The sequence below is a fragment of the Paramormyrops kingsleyae genome, chromosome 19 (assembly GCF_048594095.1).
Source record: "Paramormyrops kingsleyae isolate MSU_618 chromosome 19, PKINGS_0.4, whole genome shotgun sequence".
Taxonomy (NCBI): domain Eukaryota; kingdom Metazoa; phylum Chordata; class Actinopteri; order Osteoglossiformes; family Mormyridae; genus Paramormyrops; species Paramormyrops kingsleyae.
Window position 1 is genome coordinate 7,071,696 of NC_132815.1, and position 20,474 is coordinate 7,092,169.

Sequence of the window (20,474 nt, forward strand, 5' to 3'; positions counted from 1 at the left end):
GGATGTTGGAACTAATGATATAAAGTCCCAACAATCTGAGGTATTAAAGAAGAACTTAATTTCTGTGTGTGCAAAAGCTAAAACAAAATGCCAGAATCGAATTGTCTCTGGTCCCTTGTCAGTCCTTTATAGACGGGATGTAACCTAGAGTTTGCTACTTAATTTCCCTAAACCGCTGCTGACAGACTTGGTGTGTATCTCAAAACATATTATTAGACCAAGACTTAGACCTAAACATTCCACTTGGGGCTTCTGTGTGGATAACTTAATATCAATCCCACTGATAAGATTAAATGAGCTACAACATAAACCCATCATAAAATGCTCATTACTGAACGTTCTCTCTTTAGGAAACAAATCAGTTCTTGTCGATGATGTGGTGCTTGACTCTAGTGCAGCTCTCTGTTTTTTTTAACTGAAACCTGACTCAGACCCACAGACACTATCCCGCTTGCTGAAGCCTCACCTAATGGGCTTAGTTTCATACATAAACCACATGGCTCTGGGCGCGGAGGCGACCTGGCTGCTATTTTAAACTCGTTTTTAAAAATTAAACTCGTAATCATTGAAGATTTTACAACATTTGAATCAAAGCTACTTCAAATGATATCTGACCCACCCATCTACGTTCTTACAGTATGCAGACCATCTGGACCACACACATCGTTCCTAACTGAATTTGGAGAACTTCTCGCGGACTTAATTGTCTTACTTGGAGATTTCAATATACATGTGGACCTAGAGTCTGATGCTTTCAGCAAAAGTTCCCTGTCCCTCCTGGACTCTGTTGAATGTCACCAGCGCATGTTCACAGTCATACACTGGACTTGATTATCACTTAGAGAGTTTACGTTCATCATGAATCTGTCTGTCCATTGAATAAGTCCTTCACTGACCATCGTGACTGAGCTACCCTCTTTGACTATAGAGTGGATTATTATGACACATTATCTAAATGACAGAATTATTGATACAGTAAGTAATGTGAACGTCAGCAAAGTCAGACATGACTTCAGTACAGTAGTTAGTCAGGTTTTGGGTGAAACGGCGCCTTTGAAAAATAAAGCTGAAAAAATCCTCCAGACATTCTCCTTGGTTTAATGATCTCGTATGTTTTTACAAACAGCAGTGCCACAGATTACAGTGCAAATGGAAATCGGGGGGGTGGGTGGGTTGACCTTGGACCCCTAGAGGTTTCATTTCTCCCTACTTGGCAGTTTTTGGTTCCTCTCCACCATTGTCATCTTCCTTTCTTTCATTTCTTTGTCTTTCCTTTTCCTTGTTTTTGAATTATTCTGTATAAATGATGCAGGAATGTATCACATGTAACACACCCACGTAATGCACCTTGGGGCGGCTGTATTGTAGAAGGCGCTATATAAAAATAAATTGAATTGAACTTAAATGGCAACTAACCTATATTATATAAAACCTTAAATAACACTGTCATAGAGTAAAAGCAGGAATATGACAAATACAGAACCGGTATAAAGTAGAAATAATATATGTATAGGCCTACTTTAGTTTCATTACCAGAATCAATACAGTCATGCGTCACTTAACGACGGAGCTACGTTCTGGGAAATGTGTCGTTAGGTGATTTTGCCGTTGTGAGAACAAACCTAGATGGTACAGTATAGCGCTCTACACACCTAGGCAATATGGTAAAGCCTAATTAAAAATTTTACAAAGTACAGTATAGTAAATACATAAATCAGACTCTATTATCATTATCAAGCAGCATGTACTGTTCTATACTTACACGACTGGCAGTGTGGCAGGTTCGTTTACACTAACAGCACCAACAAACACATAATGTGTTACGTTATAACGTTATGACGGCTACGACGTCGCTAGGTAATAGGAATTTTCAGCTCCATTATAACCTTATGCGATCACTGTCGTATATGCGGTCAGTCGTTGATCGAAACGGCATTATGCGGAGGATGAGTGTTTACTTATAATTAGCTTGCTGATAAAAAAAATGGCTTTTCTCCTTGTTTTGTCAAAGCAAACATCCTCTTCAGATTTCTTTACTTCAGTGAAAACAAGTGCCAGTGTAAGTCTTTCGTGAAAAGCAAAGTATCGTAAGGCAAACGTTGGTAAAGTGATATACAGGGATACCTGTACAGTATATTGTTCGCTTGATATTTGTAATTGCGTCGGATTTATAAGTGATCAACATACCACACACGTGAGATACGGATAAGTTATTATACTTTTTGTCGCTCAGTTGTCATACTGCAGAGCTCATTGCTGTATTTGTACTGTTTCAGGGCTGACTGCTGGATGACCTGTAATAGTAAAAGTTGCGGAGGAGACCCCAACTGGCTCAAGAGATTTTCACCTATTGTTGCTCTTTCACATTTCATATATTCTGTTAGAGAAACACAGTATCGGCGTACTCGCTGCGCTTCAAAGTCTCCACAAAGTCGAGGGCGGGAGAGACGGAGACGAGATTCCCTGCGAGAGGCGACGGCATCGCAAAACATGTTCCACGCGAGTTGAAACCGAGGTCTTCGCTCATTAATGCTTAATGCTTTATCCCTCAGCGTTTGGCTCAGCCTGCAAGTCCCTGATTACCTGCGGACAGGTAAACCCTCTTTTTGCTGTCACTCTGCCTAAACGATGGAGATACAAACCAAAACAAAACGCATCTGAAGCCCAAGGAATCACACAGAATATAGCAAATTAATTGTCTCCTTGTGTGCGTTGCGCTGTGCTAATCAGATTCAATCATTTCTGCAAGGTGCAGAAATCCTCTCCTAAGCCAAAGCATTAACATTAATCTAACCTAATTAACTTTACTGGGAAAAATATGCAAATACAATTTCTAGTTATGTGATATAAAAAGAAACATTTCAAATTTAACCGTCAAAGTCAAATTAAAGAGTGGAATAATACAGCATGAGTCTTGATATTTTTAAGTCTGGCATTAAGTGTCGTTCCCAATTCATTTTAGGATATCCAAACGTTTTTTTAATTATTTTATTATGGCTGGTCTTGTTAAATATAATTGGAAGTTCTAACCATCCATCCATCTATCCATCCATCCATCCATTCACCCAAGCTACTTATCCGATGTATGGTTTTGGCAAACCCAGAGCCTGCCTCAGGCTGCCAGGGCACGAGGCATTGGACAGGGGACACCCTTTATGGGAGGTAAATTCCTCATTAAAATATTTTTGGTTGGTCGGTCTGAAAGAATGTCACAGTTTAGCCTCTACAGCACACTGTAAACTCGTGCACAGATAAGTACACACTAATTAATAAAAAACACTGTTTGAGTAATGAGATCTATTATTTACACATCACAGATATTAATTTAGCTTTTTAGCCTGAGATCGGAGAACTTGAATCTCAGTTCTCATATTATGTGTTATTGTATTTGTGGGTCATCCACATTCCATGCTGGCGGGATTTCGGAAGACCACAGATGTCAAAATGGAGAACTGCTTGTGTTCCAGCATGTCGACTAAATATAAGCATGGAAGCCATGTCCTTAGTTCACAGCTGCACAGCTGTGTCAGAGCAAACGGAAATACCCATGTGAGCACGGCAGTCCATGTGATTCACACCACTGAAAAAGCCATCCGCCCCGCTCCCATGACTGCCATCTCAGTACGGGGTCACATGGACCTCAGTCTATTCCAGGAAGCGCAGGGCAGGGAGACACTGCGAAGTAATGCATCGTGGAGCGCACACTCACGATGATACACGTTGAACTGTGCACGTCAGGCTAATGAAAGCCGGAAGTGCAAGCACGCTGGCGCTCCTGGGGTCAGTGTGCGGCAAAAGGTGGGATTTCGGGTATAACAAATAACGTAATCAGTTTCTCTACAACGTTACATAGACGAAGCTCCGTGTTTTTTCACCAATGATCAGCATCCATGCTTCTGACTGCTAGCAGAACCTTTCAGCTCCTTCAAGAGTACCCCCCCCCCCCCCGCTCTGGCCCCTGCACACCTTCATGATGGAAGGGCTCTTGAATACACCGATGGTCACCTTCAGAATTCGGGCCAGTCTGGGTTCGGGCCATACGGAGACCTGCCCAGATACGTCCATTGCTGATCTCCCCTTCTCCCTACCTCCCACCCGAATCTACCCAGTGCAGCTTGGATTCCCGGAGTAATCCATAACTGTCCGCCCGGATCACACTCACGGGGGCGACGGGTGTGAGTCCGTCCTGCTTCACGTTCTCGTGTTTAGATACAGAGCCGTGCGGAATGATTGTCGATGAGTGATGGTACCTGCAGGGATCATGGCGGCGTGGTGAGGGTTAGTGCTGCTGAATCCAGGCAGGGCTCGGGGTGGGGGGTGGGGGGGGGGCACAGCTGATTTCATTTTATCCACCGCAGGAGGGGCGGGTCTAAGCTGACTACTCCTGTGGTCGAGCCGTGAAATCGAGCCGTTCCATAACCATGCCCGTCGCCGAACGTAAAGATCTACAAATGCAAAGGATACATGAATAACCGCATAAGCGGACTGGCAGGATTACAGCGTCAAAGTGCCAAACTGTAATCCCTGCAGCGGCCTGCAGGGGGCCTGAGGGCGGACAGGCCCAATGAAGGCTACGCTAGCTGCTAACGTCAAGGTGAAGGATGTGAATTGTGAAGCTGTCTGCACCAATATTTAGCACTGCTGTAATGACAGTGGTGACAGCAGATACTATACCTCCAATTAGCTAAAACCTGTGACAAACAAATTATATAGGTAAAACAGGCTAACAGGACAATGTGAGGTAATACATTTTTACATTATCACACAATCAAATGCAGGGGAACCAATGACTAAGGACTTCCAATAGAGAGGTGAACAGCTGCAGCCTGTTACTAAAACTGTTTTACAGTCAGCTGTTTTACACTCTTAATGAAGTACTCATTCACATACTGTACAGAAACAGTACAGTACAGGCCTGCATTTCCTTCCGTTTTCTATCGCAATAAAAACCTCCCATATGAGATATTCAGTATCTCACTGTCAAAAATATAAAAAATGCATTAAAATATTTAAAGACACTTTAATTAGAGAATAACGTGAGTTTGCTATGACTTTTTAAGGACAGACTTAATAAATGCTCAGTCATAACAGGCTCTGAGTTTGCCAAGGCCATGCAATTTACCACATGAATTTAGTCATCAAATCGGAAGATAGAGGAGATTAAAACATACGCATTCTTGATAAAGATCTCTTAATATTTTTCTGTAGATTTTTTAATAAGCTCAGGTGTCTGGTGCTGCAGATTTTTGTGTGTGTGTATGTGTGCGTGCGTGCGAGCGGGTTTGTGTGTGTGTGTGTGTGTGTGTGTGTGTGTGTATGTGTGTGTGTGTGTGTGTGTGTGTGTGTGCTGTCAGCTGTCACATGCATAATTTGATTAGGACTTAATATTAAAAACTTAAAGAAGCTAGATTTATTTAAGTTGGCCTTAAAGAAATACATTTATGTTATTAGTAGATGTCAATCTGGATTTAAACTCTATATGTCTATTCTAAATTATATATATAATATATATATGCGCTATATTTAGAAATTATTCTTTTAAATTTATTTCAGTTTTTGCTACTGGTTATTAAAATTGCAGTATGATCTCAAGCAATCAGGGCCTGAAGATTGTGACAAAAAAAACCAAAAAAAATCATCTTACACTAGTCATCATAGGACACAAGTTATTAGAAGACACAGTGCAGGTGGGCTGTCGCTTTGGCACTTATGGAGCTTATAAATATTGCAAATAACATGAGCTGACTTGCACGTGTTCCCAGGATTGAACAGCACCAAAGACACACATAATATTGATAAAGGTTTTATATTGTTATCCATGTGTCCCTTTTACCATTTTTGCACTCAAATACACAGACAAAGTAGTATTAGAATGAGGACATGAAAGATGAAAGCAATCCACGCTCCCCCACTGGGTTACATCAAATCGAATGGCTACTGGCTAAGCCCATTCTAAAAACGAATAGCACACTTTTGTAGCTAATTCTGTATATTGCAATACTTTCTGCCAGGTCTATATTGTGTTGTTACTGTGTCCTCCTGCTCCATCATTTTCGGTACCATGGACACATCCCTAATACACTTGACTGAAAGGATGAGCAAGAGAGAGAAATCGACAGAGATAAAACAATAGCTTATTTGTTGTTGTTGTTGAAAAGGCTTCAGTGACCTTTAGACTGCGGGCCACTGCAAAAGCAAGAGATAACCTTAAAAACATCTTTCTATAAACTGACGCAGACAACCGGCAGTCTATATGCCATCTTCGGCAGAGTGAGCGGGGTGGATTCTTGCAGCTTATCGCTACATTGATCAGCATGCGAATTTCCAAGAAGACATGCAATTAACCTCTACTCTATCAGTATGAGAAATCAACAGATTGTGATCTGAGTGTGTTTAGTATGTTGTCAGAAAAGCCAGATGCAGGAACGGAACTATCGGGCGGGTAAATAAGGTCCAATCCGCCTCACAAATTTCTCATTGAATCGGTTACTTGTTTATTCCTGCTTGACCGTGTGCTCTCCCACATTCCTTAATAATGGACGGTCCACATTTCGCATGTGGCTGCTGTGAGTGTGGCCCGTCCCATACTGTAGGATTTTCCCTACTCTACAAACCCCCTGCTGATGTAAATCCCTTTCGCCAGAGGCCCTGGGGACCTTCTTTATGCGTGACCTGATAAAACGAGAAGAACCAGAGTATATCGAGGCTTGTTAAGCCCTGGGTGTAACCCCAGACAGCTCAAAAACCAGTATGATTCAACCAACTGCCATCTTAAATAAGGCACCCCTTATAAGAAGAAGCATAATCAAAATTTAATAGGAAAAGAAGGTGTTTCCAACTCAGCATTACACGTTTAATTTTTACCAACCATATACAGTAATTATATGGGCAAGACAGCAGGTCATCAAAAAATACTTACACTGCTCAACAAGAGCCCTAAGAAAATGTGTACTGCCCAGCTCGGAGGTAATATGCTGTATTTTTTTTTTCTTTAAGTAGATCAAAGGCAACTTAGCAAAACTCAGATCTCCTCATCTCTGTCAAATCACATGCAATCAGAAGTCAAGAGATCTGGTGATGAATGGAAACAGCAAATGCCATTCTCTCCCAATTGGCTGAGACATCAAAGCAGGGAGACCTTGCTGTCCAATAGTATTCAGTCTCTCTTGCAAAGGATTATTTGTACATTAGGGAATTGGACACTGTGTGTAACAGACTGTATGGCACCAGTCTCTTTCTCGATGGGAGCTGCATGAATGACTTGGGAACCTGGGGAAAAATGAGTGTTGTCAATGTTTGAGGAGCAAATTGACTAATTTTAGACTCATAGGTAGATGATGGATAGAGAATTGAAGCTGTGAGTCATACGACTATTTGGATCTCAGATGTCTGCAGCATTAAAAATATTCAACGATATATTCAAAGGATAATTACGGTGATTTTGTCCTGTAAAGAAAGAACAACTTAGTTGTTTCTTGTAAATGTAATTAAATTCTTAAAAAATAATAAAAAAAAAACAAAAGCAAACATTTTGAACTGTTTTGCTGTTCACATGATCAGGGAAGACGTTCACATTTGCTAAATAGCTACATTAAAGCCAAATTCAAGTCAGCTTTTAAAGTTCGTTATTAATTGGTAAGGCAAACAGCTGTGTTTCATGGACTAAGAAGAAACATCGGTTTTTGCTTGAGGGCTAATGTGTAGTTCAGTGGATTAAGGCTCTGTGCACTAAAAGTCTTTCATAGATGCCAAATAATCATATTGCTGTTAAGGCCGTGATAAAGCCTACAGCTCCCAATTGGTCTAGCGGTATGATTATTGCCTTGTGTGCAAGAAGATCATGGTTCAATTCCTAGATGATCCATAACCTGGCTGTAAAGAATTTCCCCCTGGGCTCAGTAAAGTTAATCTTAACTACTATAAGTACAGGCGATGTTGGTTAATTATCCCTCAAGCATCCCTCACGCCTTGCTTTGGATGGAGAGATTCTGTTTTCTGCAAACACGTTATTGTAATATAAAACTCACAATTTTATACGAAGACAGGTGTTAATTAAATAAACAGGGTACATCAACATTATAAGGGAGAGTGTAAAATAGCAGCATACCACAAACGGAGAACACTTTAATGTCCTGTTCAGTTTAAACAATGACATATAAAGCAGTGAAGTGATAACAAACAAATGCCCAAACACGAAGTTTAACATGCTGTCCCTTATGGCTGCGTTGTTTCCTTTTTGCATATTCATTGCGTCTTTTAAAATTTATTTTCATTTATATTCTATTTGACACCATGGAGCCATTTTTTTGTCATTTTTGTCAAGAATGAAAGTCACCAGATAAGAGTGATGTAAAGAGTGGACCTGCAAGATGTTTAATTTCCCTAAACAAAGCAGCAGATATCTATGACCTTAGTCTCGTTCAGCTGTGCTGTATTAAAACGGTCAGATTTCACCAGATATCCAGCCTTCTAGAACTTTATGAATTATTCAAAAATTCCTTTACATATATTTAGCCAGACGCAAAAAGCAAGGCTGTTTATGGGGGATATCTTTCATCTGATGTATGTACTGGGCTGTTAGAAGCACTTCTTGATTCAGGGGTGGCTTGTTCATTCCCTGTTTTGTCCCTGCAGTTACTTTCTAAATGTGTCGTTGCGCTTTATTCTGTACAGTCATACTGATTCAGAGCTTCACATGTTGCAAACTGGTCTGCTTTTTATTCGTGAACGAATCATTTGTATTTTCACTCTCTGTCAGATTTCGGGAAGCTTTGTGATCAATATGTACCATTCTCACACTAAATTAAAAGTGTGAGAATCTGGGTTCTTCTGTAAGGTTTTACGTTGTAACTTTTTTCTGTAAATACTTGAAAATGAAAGAAAGAGAATATGCACAAAAGGGAAAAACACTGTTCGAGAAATTAGAAAATGATCTCAAAATCTAGATTCCTCAAAATGATCTGTTTGTCTCGTCATTGAAAATCATAGACGGGATGGTGTGTGGCTGAACGGATCAGACCACTGACCCTGTAATGGGAAGATCGCCGGTTCAAATCCCAGGGTCAGCAGTGTGATGTCACAAGGCCCTTAACTTCCAATGACTTCAGGGACTGTCTGATCCCTGCTTTCTGCTATCTCTTTGGATAAAAGCATTTACTTAATGGTAAATTACCTGACATGTCTTTTAAGCTCTTCTGTGGAAATTCCCAAGGAGTTTCTGGGTCGCTTAGATATTCTGTATGGTTTGTTCCAAGGAAGTACTATGGGACTGAGGTATGGAGACTGAGCAGGCCAGGCCTCTGTTTGAGGTGTCTGTACCTTTTCTTCTTCGCTAAACAGTTTTGGCACAATTTTGAGGTGTGTTTTAGGTCACTGTCTCACTTAAGACTGAAGAGTTGCCCAATGAGCCATTATCCTGATGGAATGGCACGCTTGTGAAACGTACGATGATGTCCACACTGGATGACCATGCTTTAGATTTGGTAAAGCATCCAAAGACCGTGACACCACCTCCACCATGCTTAACAGAACCGCACGTGCAGAATTCACCCTGTGTCCGTCTCAGAAACACAAGGCAGGTGGACCAAAATATTTAAAATTTTGACTCGTTAATCCTTAAGACTGCGTTCCACAGAGAAGTGTGTAGAGTTTAAAGCAAGATAATGATGGTTTCAAGCAGGGATACTGGAACTGCTTTACTCTAAAAACATCCATCCGTCAGTGCATTATCCACATCGGTTTACCCATACAGGACGATGGCGAGCCATGATTGGTGAGGAACGTGACATGAGGATGGGGATTGCCATGGACCGCATGCCTATGCAGATATTCGCAATTCAGCATTTATTAGTGCTTACTTTAGAGTATCGTGGCACCTTATGAGAAAGTGTGACCTAGAGATTATTTTTTGGGGTGAACACTTCGAAAAAATCTGAATATGCAGATTTTAATCTATAGGTAAACAACCAAGTCCCAAATTATACTGTACCATATATACGGAAATATAAAGAATGTGAAAGTGAGTTTGTTTTGACCTCTTAATACTCCATTTTACCAGAGCCTAATACTCTTGGGCTCTGGTAAAATTATGTAACATAATCACAGGAGGTCACCTAAGCACAGATGCAGCTACTAGCGAGGATTCAGCTAGTAATTTCTTATGCTGCACACTCAAAAAAAATTAAAAAAAATGAATAAAGATTCCTGGAAGCAGTCCAGAAATGATGTCAGCCCTGGGAAAAAATTAAAAATAGGCACAAAGAAGAGGTGGTCCTGATGGGAAGGCAGCAGAGGGTCTGTACACTCAAAAAGCGTGATGTGCAAATGTAGGGTGCACCTCTGGGCACCTCTGGGTGGTGAAGCAGGCACACTTGCCTCATTGCAGGTTCCCTTAAAGACTAGACATTACAGATTTTATCCCTTTTATGTATAAGGCCCGGATTAAATCCATTATGCATGTCAGCACAGAACCAAACTTCAACTCCTTTTCATTCATTCCTGCTATCATGAGACATTACGAACTCATTCAAGAGCTAACCTAAAAATACCAGCCATACTCACCAACCTCTTATCGTAGCGTTTGGCTAATCTGACTGCTAGATAAAAACGTGCTATCTTCACGATCCACCTAAATGTCCCAATGTGCATCTGGAAGTGCCACACATCAGAGTTATAAATCACACCCATTTAAGCACGCCTCTATCGCAGCCATTTGCAGCAGTTGCAGATTATCTTAAGCTATTTATTTGCAGAGTCTACCATCTCTCCAGGGCCGACATGACTTATAGGGTGCCTTTTAAACTCATTTTATGTAATTACACAGGTAGCTATTTTCAATAACATGGCTGTTGATGTTCCTTTATCAGGGACTCAACCGCAATCCCAACTCTCTCTGCCACATCTATGTATTTTAAAAATAGTTTAATTACTGATAATAAGGGGTTGAGAGAGCCTGGGAGGACTTTGTAAGAGCACCACAAATTGCAAGGGACCAGTTTTATTTTCACATTCTCTTTTTCTCTCTTTTTTTGGTGATGGACAAAGGGGGGGGGGGGGGGCGGGGACAGGAAGAAAAATCAGCGGGAAGGTAAAAAAATACACAAACAGGGGACATGCAATCACATGACTGATCTGTTTCAGACCGGCTCTGTTGGGGGTTACTGTCAAAACAAAAGCAGAACATGGGGATACATACGGAGAACCGGGAACAAGGCCCTGGTGGAACGAGGCAGTGAGAACAAACACGGGCACCTGAATTTCCCTTTGGAGATGATAGCAACTCTAAACACTACACAGGACAAAAAGTAGTCTACAGACCACAATACGTCAATGCTACTTATACTCATATTACAAGTTTATCAAGGCAATATGATGAAAGACACATTAGATAGAAAAATGCAAGACTTTCTTTTGCCTCTGAATCTTCTGTTGTGGTTGAATGATGGACAAAGAAAGGGTTCCAATTAAATTACGGAACAGAAATAAACAATAAAGCCATTATTAAAAGAAAAAAAAAAACATTTTATCTGGAAAGATTATTGTGAAAGTCATTACATATTAGACGGCCAAATTGCATCAGCATGCCAGTACTTTGTCTCTCTAAAAATAGCCAGTGTTTCACTCTGGTTTCAGATCTAGATTTCACCGCGTTGCTGCTGGTGCATGATTTCAAGTGATCACAACGACTGAGTCGCCTGCTCTCTGTCCAACTGAATAATTGACGACGTACAGAATAGCTACACGGCAGATTTCATGTCTGAAAGTTGGGATGCTGCAGGAAGGAGTGCGGCCAGAAAACTCCAGCGGAGGATATTATCGGCTGTTTCCATGGTAATTATTGTCCTCGTTGCTCCTCCCCCTTTGAGTGTTATTGTTACCAATTATATAATTAGCTTCAGAAAACTCTTCTCTGTGTTATCAAGAACTGAAGCCCTTGTAATTTTTGTCTGTTATTTTGATACAGGGAATGTTTGATCAGAAATGAAGCAACTACAATTTGTTACTATCTTAACAACAAAGGTAATTTCCAGAAATATGTATTATTTACGATTGATTTTATTCATGAATCTGACTGACATGAATGGTCAATGAAAAAAAGGTGATCAGATAATCCTGTTATTCCTTTTGTCCTATTGTCAATGTATATTATTTTATATATGTATATTTTTTTACCTTAACACTGATAAGAACAAATAACTTGGTGCTACTTAGAATATATATAGATAATTATATATATTTGGTGATAATAATGAAAATGACATGTATATCCTGCTAATCATTTTCATAATCCCGTCATCCAATTTGACTTTTACTTAGTTGAACTAAAGCCGTTGCATATGCATTAATTTAATTTGGCAGATTTCTTCAACTAGGTCAACTCCCAGCATGTAGCTTGTACACACAAGAATATGAATGCAGAAAAACAGACAACAAGAACTTGGTAATGGGTAATAAACACAAAACATGCCCTAAAAAGTTTACCGCGGTCCCAAAAACTGCGTGACATGACACAATGCTGTCAGAAGGGGGCACCGCAGATCCTACTGGCACTATAGGTGGGGATTCAGGCCATATTTGGTTTTAATGTGTGGTTCTCCTATGAGTGACTTCAAGACCTTCAGAAGCTATGGTGTACCAATCCTTGTAATCCTCATTAGCGCACAGGTAATTCGGTTGGCGAAAATGCTACAGTGGAATGCATAATGATGACAATACAGCCTACTGAGTGTGTCTACCGTGAACAAACATATTTAACGTGCGTCCGCTGCAGTATGACAGGGCAGTTTGTGGAGACATTCGCCATGGCATTCGTGTTGCCGGTGTTAGAGACGCGTAAAGAAGAGGCCATTTTTTGGGGGTTCATTACTTATTAAAGTCGTTCTCAGCAATTAGCTGTTTCTTAATAAGTCCGTACAACTCCCAGAAAATAAAATTAATTGGCACTCCAGCAACATGCAAGAGCCCCCTAAAAAGCCACAGCAGGATGGTGCGAATTGCTCATATTTTGGCTGTAGACAGCACTATTTTTTGTTTCACTCATTTCTCAATTTATCTGTGTGTGTCTGTGAATAATTACATATATACATACTGTATACAGAGAGAGAGAGAGAGAGAGGGAGAGAGAGAGAGAGAGAGCAAACTGCAGCCTGGCTCTTCCCTGCTTCTCATTAATGAGATACTTCTTCCTTTGCTTTATGGGTCTTCAGTCCTGCTTCTAGGAGCCTGATATGAACTGTCCTAGCAGTGCACTTCACACCTGCACTTAATGTTTCCCATTCCTTCTGAAGGTCACTTGATGTCATCTTACGATTGATGAGAAAAGTTAACGGATAAGTTAACGGTCATCTCTAGCATTATAAAGTCACTTCCGCCCTTTACCTGGTTGGTTGCTGCCCAGAATCTCCTACTTCATCTTGTATACACAAATATTTGTATCTATCCCATACACACATGTGAGTTAGATACTTTAAATAATGACTAGACAAGTAACATGGGGCAGCCGAACCATAAAAATCTGCACTTCATGTTTATTTCATTGGACAATACAGGAGGCTGCATCTCCATACTTATAACAGAAGTCATGCATAAAAGGATCTGTTAGTAAGATTTATTCTTAATTTTGCCATCATATCTTTGTATAGATAAAACGCAAAGGTATGTGACATCACAAATTTATCATTTCTAATTTACTGAAAGATTAAACTAGAATTAATGGTATGATGCTATGCATCTAAATAGGCAAGAATAAAATAAATGGAATGCAATCTTTTAATGCAGGGTTTCCCAACCCGACCCTCAGGCACCCCTAGCCGGTCCATGGTTTTGCTCTATTGCCGCTTCCTGCCAAAGATTGCACATTGTTCCTCCCTACCGGTGGCTTGGAGGGAGCAAAAATGTGGACTGTCTGCAGGTCTCCAAGGACTGGATTGGGAAAAACTGCATAAAAAGATTGCATTCCATTTATTTAACTTATATCACACTTTCATTAAGTGTCTAAGACTTATTGCAGTATTTTTAAATTGTGCATTTGGATGCCATCCTAGAATTTTGGGTGAGGCAGCATATTTTTTTCTCAGAACTGATACAATTATTCAAGCTACCCACATTTAAGGCATGTATTCAACTATTTACATGTGGTACGAATAATTCTCCACACAATCCGTCATGGTTACCTGCCAATGTAATACGAATGGTCATGCATTACGCACATCGGCCCTCAAACAGTCCAGTGCTTCCAGTAACATACCATTACAGGCATTGCACTTGGAGACTCAATATGAGAAAAATAATGATAATAGAACTGGCATCCAGATTTTATGCATCATTTAAATCTAGATTAACATTTAATCTTCAAAAATTCCTAATGGATGAATAAGAGCATAATGTTAATTCTAGGGAAATGTTTAGAGAAAATTACTCCTAATACTACTTCTCTACTTTTAACTAAAGCATTCCCTGGCTCTCAGAAAAATCATCTTTTGTAAACACTTACAGTATGTATTATATGGGTGATCTTTTGTGATGCAATTAATATGTTGTCAAATTTTTTGTCAAATATATATTGCAATGTATTTGCAACATTCAGTCTTATGACAGCTCAACATGGGACCTTCTGAGTTTTATGACCACATATCATGTAACATCCTATGTCTTATAACAGCTCAAATAAAAACATCCTCTATGTTTAGTCTGGAGTTGTTTTCCTGGTGGAAACCAGATGCCCCCATTTCCCTTGGGTATACTGGGGTGTCCCTCTGAGCAACAGTGCATATGCTTTGGATGGTTTCGATTTCCAGACCTATAGATTTTGCGACTGGATGGACGGTTTTTGTCTTTTGTTGTATGTGCTGAAATCAATGTGCCAGCAGACGTAAGTCATCAGAGATGTCTAGGTCTTCCAATTTTATTCTGAATGTCCACCAGGCACCTCTTGGTGGACTCCAGTATGCTCATCACAAGCTGATGATAGGGAGGAATTGTGGATGACTTCTTGTTTTCATATAGTCCATGCATAAGCTTTACAATGTTTGTGGGAATTCCCTAAAGTCTAAGCATTCTTTGCCATTCGTTGTGGTCCATCATGTTCTGAACCTGAAGGTTTATATAGTGGGGCAATTTCCACCCCAGGAACTACTCTTCAATGACATCGAGGGTGTATATATTCTCTGTATATGAGCAGCTGCTCCTAAACCCAGCATGTTCACCACTGAGCTGTTCACTGATAGCTTCTCTTATTCTTTGTAGGATTATTTGCTTGAGGACGTGGCTTGTTAAGGACAGCAGTTGCCCTTGCAGTCTTGCCAGTCAAGGCCCGTTTTGGACAATTTCACATTAAGGACCATCTTCTACTCTTTTTCAGTCCCGCAAACAATTGTTAGGAGACTGAGGAACACATCTGCCATAACCTCTTCAGTAAGGGTATCTCATCTGGTCAAGGGGTTCTGCCATTCTTGATCTTCTTTACAACTTTCACTCTTTTCTCCTTGGTTACTACAGATTTTATTATCAGTAATTTTATTGGGTTTCCTGTGTTAACTTGCGTTCCTCTTCTGCCTCTCTTGCCAGTTATTCTGTGTAATTTCCAGATCTGCATATTCCCACGTGATCCCCTATTTCTGTGTTTATGTTTTAGCTTTGAATCTGGGTGTCTGGCGTTTTTTCTATCATCTGAATGGTTTCCAGCTCTTGAACTCCTTCCATGTAAAGCCATTTTGCTCCTCACAGGCTCTGGCATTTGCCTGTCACTCCTTCTCCCACTTCTTTCCCAGAGTACAACATTCTATTTATGCTTTATGGGTCCTGAGTGTTAGTGTGAACCTTTGCTGGACGGCTGTATTTCTAAGCTTCCGTACTTTGTACTGTTGATTCCTCTGGTATTTCCTACCTCTAATGACTACGATCTTCAATTTGTCCACTACTAACACATGATCAGATTCCACATCTGCTTCTCTGAAGAACACTCACATCTTGAACTTTCCTTCCTCATCTTCAAATGTTGATGCTGTTGATCTGGTTCTGTGTCTGCCTATCTATCAATGTCAATGTTGGAAAGGGTTCCGCCAAAAACTAAATTGCTTGTGACAAAGGTTTGTGAAAAGTTCCCCATTTTCTTATCTCCCTATGATGAGTTCTTTTCCTTTGTTATCTCTTCTGATCTTGGCACTCATTTCTCCTATTTGTAGTAATATGTTTCCGGCAAGCATATTATCTATCATACGGCAAAGGTGTTTCTTGAAGTTCCTGTTGTGTTCAAGGTTAGCTGTGTCTACGAAGCACAGCACAATGATGGCTTCCTGTATGGTCAATATAAAGAAGGCTGTGATGATTTGATCACTGATTGGCTCCAATTCCACAAGCGATGACTGAGCTTTCTTGCTTGGCAGGAAACCCACTCAATTATTGTGTCATCTGCATTTGTGGATGCTGAGAAAAGTGGCGTGAATCCTGTCTCTAGGGTGCCAATCTCACGTCACTAATCCTCAGTACGTCATAATAAGAGAAATGATTGTACTGCACTAAATACTGCAAACCCTTGTACGTCAGGCATTGGTGTTTATTATACATATTTATGTATAAGGAGAAAATTAGTAGCAAGTGAAATGCCATTCTCCTTTCTGTAAGGAAAAAATATTTTCCAATTATTTATTCCAATGTCTGAATAACCTTTTACCAGCTCAGACTTTTTCAGTCTCTCAGTTTCATTCTTTTCGTATTCAAATGTCCCATCTGTACACTTGACAATATTTTTCAGCAAATTACTGGAGTTTCACACCTGTGTCACCAGCTCCTTTGGTTAAAAGGAGAATGTAGCCACCTGGTTGCATTGCCTTTGGACTTTGGAAGCTCAATGGGTAATGAAAAGGAGTCAGGCATGGGACGGGGCTATATCTTGTCCCTGCCCGCCCCCCTTACAAATCCACCCCCCCCCCCCCAAAGGGAGACTCGGCTCTCTGGGTTATTGTTTTGCTGTCTGCGCCAATATCCTCCTGCCCGCTTCCATGCACGGCAACTCCTCCAGCTCTGCAGGCCCTGCTTCTCCAAACACATGGCGACCGCCAGCAAATGGAATGAAAACTCCACATTCTGCCACAAGCAGGGTGCGGTGAACGCAGGACCAGAAAGGGTAGGGGCTGGGGGGGGGGGGGGGGGATAAAGACAGCATGATATCGGGGGCAAATATCCGACGTGTGACTTTGAAAGGGTGTTTTTTTAAGTCCTGTGGAGCTGATGGTTATAGTAATTCTGAACAGGCTGCTTAACCTGACATGCTCCAGTAAATTATCCAGGAGTAAAAATGGAAAAGTCACAAGTTTCTTTGGATAAAAAAGATTAAAATAAGCAGCAGAACAGTGATTAAAAACAAGCTATGTTTTCCTATTCTGCCAGTCTGCGATGGGAACTGCAATGATTCACATTCCCACCACTAGAGGCAACGCCTCTGCCGTTCACCTACTGCTTTTTCTGTCTTTTTCTTTTGGGGTAAACATCGTCTGTCGTCGTCTCCTGAAGGCACGATGTAATTGAAAATCAATGAAGGAATCAATTCTCTATTCAGCTCAAGTATAAATATTGCTGGAAAAAAGCATGCATTCTGGGGGGTTGTCACTTCAGCAAATGACACCCCTTTCTTCTCTTATGTTGCAATTTTCACCCTGTTATAAAGGCAATGTGTTATGGTGCCCCTGCATTACAAAGCTCTGTTTCTCGTTTGAAATATATTATGTCCTGATTTGAGGCAAATGGAAGTGTCCTTACCAACCTTCCCTCTTAGTTCCCTCCGTGTTCCTTGTCCTCGTTATTCCTCCCTGACTCATATTTCCAATTTGAACATCTTTGGACTGCTTTGACAATGCCCCCAATGGTTATCGTCATACTTCACCCCGACCCCCATCTAGGAACAAGGGCCAATCAAACTGCCCGGCAAATGTGTGAAGACGCCCCACATTCTCTCAGAAGCCTGACGCCGGTTCCCCCGGACCCGTTAACAGAAGCTGACTCGCGGTTCTCCAAAGCCGACTGGCTCACATCCACTCCACCCATCCTGACAAATGAGAGACAGGAGAGTTTAATGAAGAAAGACCCATTTCTTCTTCCCAAGACTCGCTTTGTCAAACCTAAATGAAAAGCAAAAAAAAAAAAAAAAAAACATCTGAGTTGTCTTCCTAACAAAAAGCACAAAGGAAGCTTGCGGATAGCTTATTTGTTTACACGCTCGACAATAAGGTATCTTAGGCTAAAAAACTACTCTAAAGCCAACTGGCAGGCTTGTCAACAAATGGACTGCTTTGAAAAAAATAATGCAAACAACACACTGAGCTGTAAAATCATCTTCTGAAGGACAGGGTGTAGCAGCGTGAGACAGGCTGCCGTTTCAGTATATGGTTTTTTTCCTCTGTTTTCACTGGGTTTTTTTGTCGTTCCCTGCAATGTTTTTTTTTTCCTCCTGAATCTGTACACAGGAGAGGCCCCCTGCTGGCACTGTGGAGAGCAGAACAGACCGGCAGAATGTATGAGGGCTCAGTGCAGTATCTCCCCGTAACAGCAAGATAAAAACGTGACAGAATGAAATCCCCGGCACACACGACTCTGCTGCCCGAGATGACTGCTGTGCACATCGCTCCGTGGAAAGCTCCGGAAAAATGAGCACGCTAAAAGCTAATATGTAGTACGTGAAATATCCACGTAGCCGGACTTGTGCCTCAGTAGGGTGTGAATAACCCAGAAGAATGTGTAAAATATGGCCTTAAGGGTCCTGTTATACATGAAGACAGAGCTATTAAAATATGCCCAATGTTATCACAGGGAGACCATTGTGTTTTGGCAAATATTATAAAATAGGCCCCAGCTGTTTGGAATGACCATGCATCGCGATGGTTTGTGGCTAAGGCAGTAGGCTATGTGGTGTAGTTGTGAAGCCACGACAGAAATGGTCTTTTCAACCCAGATACTCAATATTTGGGAAGAAAATATTCAGTGGTTAGTAATGCAGCCTCAAATGTCCAGGGCCCAAAAACACGCTGTTAGGAAAACTGATGTGCCCAGGATGCACAGTGTGTGTGTGTGTGTGAGGGTGTGTGTGTGTGTGTGTGAGGGTGTGTGTGTGAGTGTTGGTGTGTGTTAGTGTGAGGGTGTGTGTGTTAGTGTGAGGGTGTGTGTGTATGTGTGTTAGTGTGAGGGTGTGTGTGTGTGTGTGAGGGTGTGTGTGTATGTGTGTTAGTGTGAGGGTGTGTGTGTGTGTGTGTGTGAGGGTGTGTGTGTGTGTGTGTGTGTGTTAGTGTGAGGGTGTGTGTGTATGTGTGTTAGTGTGAGGGTGTGTGTGTGTGTGTATGTGTGTTAGTGTGAGGGTGTGTGTGTATGTGTGTTAGTGTGAGGGTGTGTGTGAGGGTGTGTGTGTATGTGTGTTAGTGTGAGGGTGTGTGTGAGGGTGTGTGTGTATGTGTGTTAGTGTGAGGGTGTGTGTGTGTGTGTGAGGGTGTGTGTGTGTGTGTGAATGTGTGTGTGTGTGAGTGTTAGGGTGTGTGTCTTAGTGTGAGGGTGTGTGTGTTAGTGTGAGGGTGTGTGTGAGGGTGTGTGTGTATGTGTGTTAGTGTGAGGGTGTGTGTGTGTGTTAGTGTGAGGGTGTGTGTGTGAGGGTGTGTGTGTGTGTGTGTGTGTGTGTGTGTGAGGGTGTGTCCTATCCTGTCTTGTGCTCACCCTAAGCTTCTGAGGATTGGCTCCTTTATCCATGTGGCCCCGAACCAGATGGATGTTCATTGGCTTGTGGCTTTCATGGCCATTGCAGAAATGTCCCTTTCTAAAAGTACACAGGATCTCAAGAACAATTTCGGTTCAGTACTGATTAGCCCTGTGGTTCAGGGGTACGGCGATTTCCAGCCAATTCTGAATGGCAGACAGTTAGTGGGAAATGATCATCGTGAAGTGTGACGCCCTGCATTCCGCCCATCGGTATGTGACTGGCGTGTGACTGTGGCTACCTCAGGTCAATGTGGAAGAGAGGCATGGTTAAAAAACCGTAGACACAACAGAACTCCAGAATCTGGCGATAATAAACAAACAAATACTATTACAAATAATAATACTTATAATGTCAATAATAAACAAACAAATACATGATGAAACAAACACACAAATACATACATAAGTACTACTACTACTATGACAACTACTAATACAGTAATGATAATGATAATAAATGTGGATCTGTGGGTGGTCTTGGTATCACAGACCTCCACGGTTAGGCTTTTGGATGGCGACCCCCCTATGTGTGGACTATGCACGTTCTACTCGTATCTGCACAAGTTTCCTCCAGGTACTCTGGCTTCCAGCCACAGTCCTAAGGCAGGATGACTGGTGCCTCTAGATTGCCCCTTCATGTGTGAAGGCAGTAACCCTGCTCATCAGGGGCACAGAGATTGGACCTTGTTACACTTCCACCTGCATACGGTAAGGATTAGGGACGCAGACTTGCTGTCACA

General features: G+C 41.4%; 1 protein-coding gene and 1 long non-coding RNA gene across 3 annotated transcripts in view; one reads left to right on the top strand and one right to left on the bottom strand.

The window, feature by feature from the left end:
• LOC111836091 (exostosin-1) overlaps positions 1–20,474 on the bottom strand; it is a 189,210-nt gene that overhangs the window by 51,907 nt on the left and 116,829 nt on the right. The gene's annotated exons all lie outside the window — the stretch shown is intronic.
• On the top strand, positions 1,920–18,675 carry LOC111836092 (uncharacterized). Its single transcript, XR_002836338.2, has 5 exons — positions 1,920–2,059; positions 2,277–2,593; positions 11,632–11,829; positions 11,963–12,018; positions 18,459–18,675. It is a non-coding gene; the product is annotated as an uncharacterized lncRNA (long non-coding RNA).